General features: G+C 46.9%; 1 protein-coding gene across 11 annotated transcripts in view; it reads left to right on the plus strand.

The window, feature by feature from the left end:
• Positions 1-12,206, plus strand: part of PUM1 (pumilio RNA binding family member 1) — a 90,261-nt gene that overhangs the window by 2,309 nt on the left and 75,746 nt on the right. For 7 of the 11 annotated variants that reach the window (XM_077337147.1, XM_077337149.1, XM_077337150.1 and 4 more), the window contains exon 1: positions 991-1,009. The exons of 1 other annotated variant lie outside the window; for it this stretch is intronic. The gene's annotated coding sequence lies outside the window, so the exon portion shown is untranslated. Of the gene's footprint in view, positions 1-563; positions 664-988; positions 1,010-4,366; positions 4,524-12,206 lie in introns of those variants that run through there. 3 more of the 11 variants (XM_077337155.1, XM_077337157.1, XM_077337156.1) reach the window with 3 other exon arrangements.

The raw sequence follows: 12,206 nt of genomic DNA on the forward strand, positions 1-12,206 counted from the left end.
GGGAGGAATAGGACCTTGAGGAATTTCAATTCCATAAAGACCACCCTCTTGACCCTGCATTTGGCAGGGGGCTGGACTAGATGACCCTAGAGGTGCCTTTCAACTTTATGATTCTGTGGTCCATTTTCTCTGGGAGAACTGCTCTCTAGATTCAAGTAGGCCGCCGTGTTGGTCTGAAGCAGCAGAACAAACGTCGAGGTCCAGTAGCATCTTTAAGATGCTTTAAGGCCTTAAAGATGCTACTAATGTCAACATTGTCTCCGCAGAAGTAACTGCATACCTTGAACAAAACTTTGCTGCTCTTCAAGGTGCCCACGAACTCCACATTTGTTCCCCTCTCTCAATTCCGGGGGATCCCCAGGTGCCGCCTGGAGGCTGGCAACCCCGGCGTGGCCACGAGGCCTCGCTGTCTCCCCAGAGCCGGCCCGAGTTCAACTCCCAGCCAGCGGCGGCAGCAGCAGCAGCAGCAGCAGCAGCAACAACCACGGCCTGTGCCGCCGCCGGGGCTGGCCGAGCCTACCCTTCCCAGGATGCAGCGCGGCGCCTCAGTCCCCAGTGGGCCGCCATGTTGTCGGAGTGAAAGGCAGGGGGAGCGGCAGGCAGAGCGAGAGGCCGGGGGGGAGGGGGGGCGCGGAGATCCGTCTTCATCCTACCGCTCCGCCCGTGAGTATCCGGACCGGAGCGGGCTCAAAGGGCGGCCGGGACCCCCGCGGACCCGACGGGCCGGCCGTATTGGGGCGAGGGCCGCGGCGGGCGCGGCGAGGCCCCTCGGAAGGCGGCCCTTGGGCGGGCGCTGTTGCCGAGGCGTCTTCCTCGCGCTTGGGTTCCTGGTACAATGTTTGCGAAGAGGCCTCTATTGTTGTTCCAGGAAGGCGGCGGGGGGCGATGGACGGGCTCTGCCTCCCGCTCCGCGCCCCCATCGCCGGGCAAACTCGGGAGCCGCTTTCCCCAGGAAGCCTGGGCTTCTCCCCCACCCCCCTCCCCGCCGAGAAAAGGATCCGGTGGCTGGGTTTGTTTCTCTCGGGGAGCAAAGGAGAGGCGGGGCGCGGGGGGGGGGGGAGAGAGAGAAAGAGAGGAGGAGGAGGAGATCCACTTTGGGTTGGAAGCAGGCCCTGGAGAAAACCGCCGAAACGAGAAATCGGGGTTGGGTTTTTGGTGGTTATTTTTGGAGGGGGTGGTGGGGTGTCGATGGGGCTGAATCCAGGGTGCCGGATTGCACTGGAGCAGCCTGGATGGGTTTGAGGAAATGGGGGCGGGTGGGAAGAAAAGTCATGGAAACGGGGATGGGGAACAAGGGATCAGGGTTGGAAGTTGGGGGGTGGGTGGGGAAGATGAGACCCTCTCCGGAGTCAGGTGTGGGGGGGTCTTAAACTTTGCAAGGAGGAGGGGGATGGAGAGGTGGGAAATGCAGGTCGCGTGGATTCTCTTGTGTTGGATTCTCTTGTCTGGTTGGCAACGGGTTAAGGGTTAATTTCCCCCCCTCGCTCTTTGTGGTGGGGTTGATGTGTCCTGTTTTTGTTTTGTTTGGTGTCTCCCACCCACCCCTTTCCCCTTCTTAATTTTGTGGGTCTTCAGAGGGACTGGGCGAGGGGGGGAGTGTTTTTCTTAGAAGAGGGGGAGTCGGTGTGTTGGCCTTTGAAAAAATCTTGTGTTTTGGTTGGGAAGGGAGGGGTGTTGTCTTCGCTGTGAGTCTGGCTTCGTAGCTTAAAGTCTTGAAAGGGAATGAATTGGTCCCGAAACAAAGCTCGCTAGGCCTTTTGTTGTCACGAACTCTTTGAAAATACATGTTTTGGGGAAAGTTAGATGGGAACTCTTTCTATCCCGGCAGGTGATGTCTTACACAGAAATACAAATGCACGACTTAAGCTGGTGTGCTTGTTTACAGTGGGACTTCTAAGTGTTCAAGGAGATCCCAGGCCACAATCCAAGCCAGTCTTGTGGTCCTTAAGGCCAGCAAGCTTCAGCTTCCTCCGTACTGTTTTGTGGCCTTCGTATTTGTAGGCCACAGACTTGGCAAACAATGGGCCAAGGCCGTTTCTGGTGGCTTAAAGATTAATATATAAATAGTGGTAAAATTGTGGCCTCGTGTTTGAACCTTGTGAAAACAGGTTTCCTCATTTGCATTGTATCCAGATAGTTAAATAGTTAATTTGCTCTAAGCTGGTGGGAAGTCGTTTCATCGATGTACACAAACAAAGAGAAAGTTGCACATTGTGGATTCAGGATTGCCTTTCACAAATCAGTAGCAACAATAACACCAATGTAAGGTGCTTCTCTCTCTCTCTCTCTCTCTTTTCTTCTAAGGTGGATATAAGTTTGTTTATGAGTTCTTTCGCAATGACCAAAGGGAGGCAGATTGTTTTTGTAACTTGCCTAGGAAAATTAAAGTCCTTATGGCTTAGCAGGCCCAAGGTAAGGAGATCAGACAGTGGTCATGACCCAGTCATGCAAAAATTCCCTGTCAATCATCGTTGTCCAAGAGTTGCTCTGTAGATGGACCTTGAGTAGCACCTTGTTTTCTACTGTCTTCTACTTGTTGGGCATCATTAATACAGTCTCAAGGGGCTTTGTGTAAGTATTATGGATTTAGTTTTAACACCAGAATGTAGTCAGGTTGTTCTCAGTGACTTTCCGTGGCACTGCTTCATCCCTGTTAGCCAGCTTTAGTTACTCAGGACACTGGTAGTATTACTCACGCGAAGGATTTGGCCCGACTGTTTCATTTCTCAGGTGTCCACAAGTAGATGAATGTGGTGTAAAAATATATATTGTTCAGGAATCCCGGAGACAGAAATCATCTGTTTGCATAAGAGTTTATAAAAGTACTTTAGTTTTAAGCTTCCCATGGTGGTGATCCCTTCTTCTACCTTCAGGATTATCGAGATTAAATCGCTGTGCGCTCGGCCATAGTTTACAGATGGTTGAGCCGGCTTCAGTCATACCGTTTCCGGGAAGGTGGCTATGTGAAATTACCTTACTCTTTCTTGGTATTCTGAGGAGGAAGTGGCTGTGCCCCCAAGGAAGCAGAACAAGGAGAGCTGATGATTACCTGCTTTAGAAGTGTTAGTTGGTTGGAGCCTCTGTGAAGCTTTGTTCTTGAAGGCCTGGTCCATACGTCAACAGAACTGGCGGTGTAAACTTCCGCTTCGAAGGGAGTGCGTGGGGGTGCTGCTTGGGCATGCCCAGAACCTTCCCCAGTCTCTGATGTGGACACAAGCCGTCTTTTAAGCAGTCCTGCTAAAATACACCTTGGATTCCTGGATGCCAGCATCACAGTTCTTGGGAGGTGTACAATGAGGCAGCTTGGAATTTTCCAGCGTCATTCCAGTCACTTCTCCCCACTATAATTTTCTATTTTAATGACCAACTTTAGAGAGTGACTGGGAAATTTCTTCTCTCCACTTGTGTACGAGCACTCTGTGCCAGTCAGACTCTGGCTGTGGAATCTGGTATGCTGTTGTCATTCCATATAATTGAAAACTTAAGAATTTTAGCAACCCGGTGGGATTGGTGTATGTTGCCTCCACTTGGTTACAAGTGGCTGGGCCTTTTATTTTTGTTTACGTTACTCATAGTCCGCCTTTCTCACTTGGACTCAAGGTGGATTACTCAGAATGATTCATAATAATCGACAGGACATTCAATAACAGTGCAATAAGATAAGGGTTTTTGTGGCGCAGAGTGGTAAGGCAGCAGACATGCAGCTCTGCCCATGAGGCTGGGAGTTTAATCCCAGCAGCCAGCTCAAGGTTGACTCAGCCTTCCATCCTTCTGAGGTCGGTAAAATGAGTACCCAGCTTGCTGGGGGGTAAAACGGTAATGACTGGGGAAGGCACTGGCAAAACACCCCGTATTGAGTCTGCTATGAAAATGCTAGAGGGCGTCACCTCAAGGGTCAGACATGACCCAGTGCTTGCACAGGGGATACCTTTATCTTTACCTTTAAGATGAGGGTTGCAGAATGAACCCAAAGTCTAAAACAGAGCTGAAGCCAAGTATAATGATTAATGTGACACAATGCAAAGTTCCATAGTAGGATCACCTTTTCAACAAGCTATGCACAGTAGAGATGAGTACTAAAATTTTTTCCAAGTAGCTTAAGGAGTCATTTAGCATGGTGCAACTCTGTTGTCTGCATAGAAAAGCCCCCTTGAATAATTCAGTTTTCCCCCATTTGCAGAACGCCAGGAGAACAGGAGCCTTCCTGCCCTCAGTCAGGCTGCCCCTTGTGGTCGGGTCCGCAACATAGAAGGCACACATTCAGGCAGTAGAAGAAATAGTGTTGGTTTTTATACCTCACTTGAAGGACTCTCAGAGCGGATTACAATCACCTTCCCTTCCTCTCCCCACAACAGACACCCTGTGAAGTAGGTGACGCTGAAGAGTGAACGGTGACTGGCCCAAGGTCACTGGCTGACTGCATGTGGAGGAGTGGGGAGTTAAACCTGGCTTTCCAGATTAGAGGCTGCTACTCTTAACCACTACAGCATGCTGCTATCCCACACCTCTCCCCAGGAGACCAGGTATCATATATTGCATGCATAACACACCCCTTTTATTCTCACGGCAGCCCTGTGAGAATGAGTGAGTCAAGGACTCACACCAGGGTTCACAACAAGTAGGGATTTGTTCCTGGGTCTGACTCTGTATTGTCTTCTCTTGTCTCGGCATTCAGTTGCTGTATTTACAGGGTTTCCCCCTTCAATCCATTGAGTAAGGACTGCTTGTAACATTACAAATCAACTTCTGCAAAATCTGGCAATCTTGTAACTTCTAAAAATGGGCCTTGCGTATGCACCCATAGCAATTTTTGGTAGCCTCCACATAGCCCATACAAGTCTTAGGTGAGTGAGTGGAGGGGGGCGTTCTCATCATTTTAATTAACTGCTCACCTGAGGATAACTCTTACTGCCACTAACAGGCCACCAACTATCGACGTGGTTCCTGAGCTCTGGGAAAAGGAAAGCAGTGGTATTTTGCAAATGCATTCAGCAGTTAGACTTCCTTCATAACTATAACTGGTTTGGTCAATGGAAGGCAGCTGTGGAGAGGATGCTGTTGGCAACTATTTGTAGGTTCCCTGTTCTCAACTATGGAGGCCCAAAGTGCTAATAGTGTTGGATGTGCCCTTTGATTTGTTCCCTGCAAGCAGAATCATAGACAAAGGCCTCTTTAACCCTTTCCTGTCAGTACGATCAGCCCCAGAACCTTCCCTTTACCTTCTTATTCCCATATGCCTTTCCATTGGCCCTCTGGGCAAAAGCCTCTATTGGCATGAAGGGGGTGGGGCTTAAGGAGGTTAAGGGATTAAGGCCCCGTGCCCTTGGTTTGGAAGGTATGGCTGGGATGCGTAATAAATGGGGATAGGCTTCTTGAGATGAATTGATTTGGATGCCATCATGCCCTCCTAAGGAGACTTGAGGCGCAAGGAAGGGAAAGAGCTTCACTGGTGCTGGACACACAATAGGCTGCAAAAGCACACCCGAATGCCCATTAGTAGAGCAGCATGTATCTGAGAAGAGGTGTTGGGGCTCCAGTTCTAAGGCTGCAGTGTCCTTCAATATTGCCATTAACATCTTGTGTTGAAAGTGTAGGCCAGGGGTAGTCAAACTGCAGCTCAAACTGCAGTGTTTACAGCATTCCCATGGCAGGGGCTAATGGGAATTGTAGTCCATGGACATCTGGAGGGCTGTAGTTTGACTACCCCTGGTGTAGGCTGTTGGTAGTGAGGACTTGCGAATGTTTAACTGAAACGAAGCCAAACTCAAAAATAACTGGGACAAATTAGAGACCTTTGGTAAGGGTATAGCTGAATAGGGAGATGAATGTGTCACACAGGCTACTGACTTTATGGTGGGGCCCAACCGGCTTAAGCAGTCATATTCTTGAAGAGGATTTGGGGTCATTAGAGCAGGGGGCCCTTCAGCCCCCTACAATTAAAGAGTTGAAGGACGTCAACTTTCAGAGTAAGTGATCAGCAGTCAGTATAAGAAAGCTCATTTGCATAACTGAAACCAAGCAGCTTAAAACATTTCTGAAAACCGACCTTGTAGATTAATAATCCATTATTAAGTTTGCAAGGTTTTTTCCGGGAGCATTGCACACGAGGCAGTAAGGAATAAAGACAAAAAAAGGGGAACCCTGCATAATTCTAGTGCACTGGCCTAAGACAACCGTTCACCTTTCATTTCCCTTTTTTGTGATCTCTTAAAAGCCCATACAAATCTCTGCCATTCCCTTTGTGTATCAGTAATTCAGCATCCTACTTACTGCTCCAGTAGACCTTAACTTAAAAGATTCCATTATCTTGTTTTAAAGAGCTTGTATTTGGTTTGGTATTCAGCCAGGCTTGTCTCGAGGGCCGTAGGTTGCAGCCCCCTTTGTGCGAGGTTGGATAGTTGGCTCGCGTATACCCGAGAGACACTACGTTCACTTCCTTTGTGAATCTGGGCCTAGGCCAGCGCATACTTGGAGGTGTGTGTTCTCACAGACATCCTTGGTGAATGAGGGAAGTTGCTTTCGAGCCCTATGGAGGAGAAACACAAGGCAGTAAATAAAATTAACTGTACACCTGTTATCTGAAGAATGGTCATTACAGGGTTTTTTAAAAGAATCAATGCATTAACCAGCTAATTGATCAGTTGATCAACTAAAGTGATAGCTGATTGGTCCAGGTGGACTAATTTTAATCAGCACAGGTGTATGTTTGTTAATGACATTAAAACGTCTGTACTTTCCCTCCCTCCAGACCAGAATGTTCTAGTGCTGCTCATATGATAAATAGTATATTCTTTTAATCGCCTTTACACACACACACACACACACACACACACACACACACACACACCCTTTTGAAGTCTTGAACACTGGAATTCCAAAGCTTTCTTAATTTTCTTATACAATAACCCTTTGCTTTAGGATTTTAAAAAATGGAAACACTTCAAGTTGTTGAACTTATGCAATTCAGTCGTATGGAATTACTGGAGGGCTTTTGTTCTGCAGGCATTAGAGTAAGGCTGAGAGCCAGGGAGGTTCATGACCCGCTTGTGCAGTCGTGTTTGTTTTATTTTCTTGAAAGCAGTCGGTGCAAGCTCCTTTCCAGATGCACTTTTGTATATTAGCCATGGAGGTAGACTTAGCATGTTTTTGCCCCCCCCTTCCATCTGATTAATCTTGTTTTGCTCTACTATAGGGAGAGGTCAGACAGAGATGGGCAGTGTTGCGTGTTTATATTGTTTTTCCTTCCAGTTTTCTGCAACTGTTCTTATTTAGAGACAGAGAAGAAAAAGCCCATTGACGGTGCTGCTTTCTCTTACAAACTTGGCAAAAGAGAGAACAACGTATTATGCAACCGAAAGAAAGCAGAAGCAATTTTCTTTAAATAAAGTCATCCATTTGTTCTCATCTTCATTACGACAGTACACGCAGCGAGGTATTTTTATCCCACCCAGCTAACCCATTTGCAACCAGTGTAAATTCACTGGCAGGATGTAGAGCTGATTCGGGCTGCACTCCTGAGCATACGTGGTGGACTTTGGCTAGAGAGAAATAAAGAATCTCCTTCAAGCGAAAATGCTCAATAGCAGGGGTTCTGTTCTTGTGAGTTTGTTAGAAACTGGATTGCTTGTGAATACTTTTTATCAGTTGAACTACAAGTAGTTAGGGGAGGGGAGGGGAGGGGAGGGGAGGGGAGGAGGGGGAGGTTCCAGTAGAAGTATTTTGCATATTCGGTTGCAAGTCATCAAATGCTGAGTAATCAGCTGTGAAGGAGAATGAAGTATGTACACTGACGTCAGCGGGCCCCAGGGGTGTAGCTCCACATAGGAAACTGCTGAGTTGGGTCTGTTGGTCCCTCCAGCCCTGTACAGCCTACCCTGCCTGGCAATTGCTCTCCAGGGTGGTCGGGGTGGAGACTTTTCCCAGCCTAGTAAGTTCACCTTTGAGTGGCGTGTGCAATAATTAAATTCACCTTAATTGCTTACCCGCGTCTCGTTGAAAGCCAGAGGGATCCCTGTGTTGAAGTATGCTGCATTCAGCCTGGCAGGCTGGTAATTTCTGATATTTTTTTTTCCTTGAGTGTGCTCTGAAAATGACCAGCTCTCTGCATGCTGCAATCCCTTTCCCGTCTTCCTGTTCTGTGGAAAGGGTTGTAGTTTGGTGTAGCATCTGAAATGGCAGTCTGGTTTGTACTCGCCCTCCAGCCTGGTAGAAGGCCATTTCCATTTCTGGCTTGAAGGACAGGCATGAGAGATGACTTGCTTTGTTTGGAGGTGTGGTAACCCATGATTTTACCATAGGGGGTGGATCTAAGGCTTGCTCATGTAAGAACGTAAGAGAAACCGTGTTGGATCAGGCTAGTGGCCCATCCAGTCCAGTGCTCTGTGCCACAACGCTGGCCAAAACCCAGGTACCATCAGGAGGTCCTCCAGTGGGGCCAGAACTCCAGAAGTCCTCCTAGTATTGTCTCTATATCAACTTAATTTTGAACCAGTGCTTCTCTGGCCTACTAGTTGGAAGATCTGGGCCAAGTTATGGGCTCTCCTTTTCCCAGTTGCACTGAACGTAGGCCAGGGCTCATTCTGCACATTTAGAATAATGCACTTTCAGTGTGCTTTTGCAGATGGGTTTTCCTGTGCAGAACAGGAAAATCTGCTTCTAAAGTGCTTTGAAAATGCATTAACCAATGCGTGCAGAAAGGGCCCATGTTATGGTTTTTCTCTCTAAATTGTGGTTTCAGGTAATTTTGCAAATGACAGTTGCCTGGTTTGAATGTTTTAGCTAGCTTTGTCTAAAGCTACTCTGAAATCGGGAGTGTGCAACCCTATAGTATATTACTAAACCTCCAAACTGGATAGATTGAGTTTGGGCAATCTAACATTGACCCCTGTGTGCATTTGGGAAGCAGATGGGGCCATGCTAAGTTCTTCACAGCGATGCAGGTTTTCTGGGAGAGAAATTCTAATTCAAATTTAAATTGAAATATTTAGGTGACATTACCAAACAAGGCAAATATATCCTGCACAAGCACTGATATAATTGATTCCTAGCACAACAAAAGAACTATTGATAAAATGACTTGGTGGATTGCAGACTTCTAATCCGATGAGCCAGATTTGATTGCCTGCTCCTCCCCCACATGCAACCGACTGAGTGATCTTGGGCTCACCACAGCACTGATAAAGCTGTTCTGACCAAGCAGTAATATCAGGGCTCTCTCAGCATCACCTACCTCACAGTGTGTCTGTTGTGGGGAGAGGAAAGGGAAGGTGACTTTAAGCCGCTTTGAGACTCCTTTGGGTAGAGAAAAGCAGCATATAAGAACCAACTCTTCTATATTTACATATGTGGGCTGCAAAATTTTCCACAGAGAAAAATAACATTGGAAATCGCCCCACATGTTTGGTACAGAGGGTACCTGCATCTGTATTTGCAGAAATTTTTGCTGTTTTAACATTCCTGTTACTTACTGTAACTTGGCATGTACATACAATGTGTGAAATAGCCTTGAGCCTTGCATTACATGTTCATGACACAAGTAAAAAAACCCAGACGTTTCATCAAGAAGTTACACCATTTTTGTGGGGAGAGGGTGTTCTACATATTTTTGCATAGTGTGAGCAGAGGCTGGGAGATGATGGTTGGCCTGTAGAATCATAGAGCAGGATTCTACTATTGGCACAAGACTGAGTCTCTTATCTAATGAACGCCAGTAGGGGATGGGAGTGAGAATGGGCTGACATACATGTTGTGCAGGCTCTGAATTCAAGGACTGCCCTGGATGCTCCTGGCCTACCTCATTGTCCTCAAATCTCAGAAGAAGCTAAGTAGAGTGAGCTCTGGCTAGTATTTGGATGGGATATCACCAGGGAATTCTAGGGTTGATTATGTGGAGGAAGGCTATGGTACCTCTGAAGGTCTCTTGCCTTAAAAGCCTCATGGGATCACTGTGGACACCATGCTGTGCACGTTCCCACCCGGTGCTGTTTTACCAGTCTGAATTATCTTCCCTACAGTATTTTTGCAGTGCTGTCAGTTTGGAAAGACGGCAGAAGGCTGATTCGTACGGTAGTGTACATCAGGGGTCACCAGCCTTTTATTATCAAGGGGTGAAGCTACATCAAAATTCAGGGCACAAGGCCAACCAAGATCTTGTATAAGAAGGCCCATTTGTGTAACTGAAAACATATTGGACAAAACAGTAATGTGCTAATAATCCATAAAGGTTCTGAACACTGGTGGTGGGGAGTCCTTTACTCAGAAGTGACACACACAGTCTCTCCATAGGTCATAAATGCAAGACCACTCATCTCCACTAGCACACTGTCATAAATCTTTCTCTGGTTTACACTTGTATTTCTGGCGCCTGTCTGCTGCTTTGGAAATCAAAATAAAAGTTGGAAGGATCCTCCTGGGTCATCTAGTTCAACCCCCTGTACTACACAGGACACTCATAACCCTAACGCTCATCCACTGTAACCTGCCACCCCCTTGAACCTTCACAGAATCAGCCTCTCTGTTGGATGGCTATCCAGCCTCTGTTTAAAAATCTCCAAAGATGGAGAACCTACCACCTCACGAGAAAGCCTATTCCACTGAGAAACTGCTCTGTCAGGAACTTCCTCCAGTTGTTTAGATGGAATTTCTTTTGAATTAATTTCATCCCATTGGGGCAAGAGAGAAGAATGCTCCATCCTCTGCATGGCAGCCTTTTAAATACCTGAAGATGGTTATCAGATCCCCTCTCAATCATCTCCTCTCCAAGCTAAACAGACCAACCTTTCCTCAAACGTCTCCAAACCACTCACCATCTTTGTTGCCCTCTTCTTGACATGCTCCAGTTTGTCTACATCCTTCTTCAACTGTGGTGCCCAAATCTGAACACAGGAATCCAAGTGAGGCCAAACCAGAGCAGAGTAAAGCGGTACCATCACCTCCTGTGATCTGGACACAATGCTCCGTTTGATACAGCCCCAAATCCCACTTGCCTTTTTAGCCACCGAGTCACACTGCTGACTCATGTTCAATGTTTGGTCTACTAAGACTCCTAGATCCTTTTCACACATGCTGCTGCCAAGAGAAGTCTCCCCCGTCCTATATTGGTGTATTTGGTTTTTCTTACCTAAATGCAGAACTTTACATTTGTTCCTATTGAACCTCATTTTATTCAGTTTAGCCCAGATCTCGAGCCTATCAAGATCATCCTGTATCCTGAGTCTGTCTTCTGTTGTGTTTGCTACCCTCTCAGTTTAGTATCATCTGCACATTTAATAAGTACCTCTTTAATCCCTCATCCAACTCATTTATAAATATGTTGAACAACACAGGCCCCAGGATAGATCAGTCTTTGAGAAGCCGCTTGATCCCATCAGAAGCATTGTCTTATCTATTCCCTTCATATCCTGATTATTTTAGTATCTCCACGTAGCTGTCCAGCGTTCCTTAACTTCAAGAGTAAGTTAGTTTTTTAAGGAGCCATATTTGGGTCTGGGCTGAAACCGCACTTGGTTCTAGGGCCGTATATTGTACCCTCTGGTGTAAAGGGTTTGAAGCCTCTTCCGGCATGGCTGCTTCAGCCAGTTTCGGCGCCACTTGAGGGTGATTCTGAGTGAAGCAAAAACATTGAGAGATTTGTCTTGGGTCTCCTGCCCTAATGTGCAATTTGGCTCGTAAGTTGAAGATGAGCCAGGTGCCGAACTTAACCACTTCCTTAGTCGTTTACAGCTGAATTATGGATTGCAGTACTGCTTAGTGGATGGAGTTGCCAGGAGTGGATGGCGACACAGCTGGCATGCTCTTCATAGCTTAGGAGGCTATACTGCAAAAGAAACATGGTTTTTGAGTTGAGCTTTGCAACAGCGTCATGTTTAGGCAATGCTTGGGCTGGCTTAAGCCAGCAGTGTTTAATTCCTGTAAAGGTCCTTTGCTTTTGCAAGCCTTACAGCTTGTGTTTCACTCCCCCTGCCTCCCCCCCCCCAATAACTTTGAATAAGGCTGGATTAGCAAGGATGTGACAAATCATTATTGGCTATTGAAACGCCTTTGTGTCGACCTCTTGAAGGAGTGACAGTTTATTTTCAGTCTGGGCTTTGTGTGCAAATTGATCAGGTCGCGAGGCAGGACTGTCTCCTGTTTTATGGCTGGGTGACCCTCCTTAGTGGAGTTGGTGAAGTGAGTGCTTATTTTTTATCACTTAAATGCTATTTATT

This window comes from Paroedura picta, chromosome 5 (genome assembly GCF_049243985.1).
Source record: "Paroedura picta isolate Pp20150507F chromosome 5, Ppicta_v3.0, whole genome shotgun sequence".
Classification (NCBI taxonomy): Eukaryota; Metazoa; Chordata; class Lepidosauria; order Squamata; family Gekkonidae; genus Paroedura; species Paroedura picta.